At 36.2% G+C, this 939-nt stretch overlaps 1 protein-coding gene across 2 annotated transcripts in view; it reads right to left on the bottom strand.

The window, feature by feature from the left end:
* Window positions 1-674, bottom strand: part of LOC107657978 (transcription factor HES-5-like) — a 12,023-nt gene extending 11,349 nt beyond the window's left edge. For both annotated transcript variants that reach the window (XM_016446334.1, XM_016446335.1), the window contains exon 1: window positions 556-674. The gene's annotated coding sequence lies outside the window, so the exon portion shown is untranslated. The remainder of the gene's footprint in view (window positions 1-555) is intronic.
* Window positions 675-939: the final 265 nt, after the last annotated feature.

Here is a 939-nt window from a genome sequence, read left to right as displayed (position 1 = left end):
GGGTTATGTTATACATTGTAAAAAGATAATTTTTCAAAGTTGTCAATAAAACATAAAAAGATTACTGTACATTTTACAAGAAAATTTCAGTCTTTCTACTTTAAAAAAAAAAAAATGTTTAATTCAATGCATTACTTGCTTTTACTTTGCAATTGTGAAATCTTCCAGCAATTTCTGAGTGAAATTTGTTTCTACACCAATTGCATTTAATTTTATAATATTTTATTTAAATTAAATACTTTAGATGGAATACTCAATGCATAGCTAGCCTATCATGGTTATTTATTTTGTTGTATTTTTATAAATGTTTTCATTTATTTATATCATTTTTTTTAATGTTTGTCATTGTTAATTGTTCTAACGTCAGATTACAACATTGTAGAAAATAGTTTCTAAAGCATAAAGAACTTTTAAAACTCACATGACCCATAACAATACGCCACTTCAAGTTTGCAACAAGTAGACTCAAACAACAAGTGAATAGCTGTTTCCCAGGGGGCTCAGGTTTGAATTATGGGCAGTAGCAGGGACGGGTCAGGATTCACACCACCATACCTAATGGATGATTTAGCACGGCACACTTCCTTAATGTCGGATCTGAAATGGGAGCCAGAGTCACGGGTGTGGGAAATCCTGGGAGAAGCCAGCCCCACACTCGATGGGCGACGCGGCCCCCCTCCATCGGCCACACCAGCTGTCTGATGAAACCAGAGCTGACAGCACACAGCACCTATTATCAAGGGTTTCAAAGTACAAACACGAACATTAAGTCCCTGCGCTTTTTCTCACACACTCAACTCAAACTCAGCCGAGTCTAGTTTAATGCATGCCACTTATGGCATGATTTAAAAAATGCTTAAGAGGCATGAAGATATTAAAAATGAGGGCACATGGGACAAATACAGATGATGCTAAAGTTTTAGCAGCTGGCATGTGGTT

Source organism: Sinocyclocheilus anshuiensis, unplaced genomic scaffold, assembly GCF_001515605.1.
Source record: "Sinocyclocheilus anshuiensis isolate Anshui unplaced genomic scaffold, SAMN03320099.WGS_v1.1 scaffold147, whole genome shotgun sequence".
Taxonomy (NCBI): domain Eukaryota; kingdom Metazoa; phylum Chordata; class Actinopteri; order Cypriniformes; family Cyprinidae; genus Sinocyclocheilus; species Sinocyclocheilus anshuiensis.
This window is presented reverse-complemented; position numbering and strand designations above follow the sequence as displayed.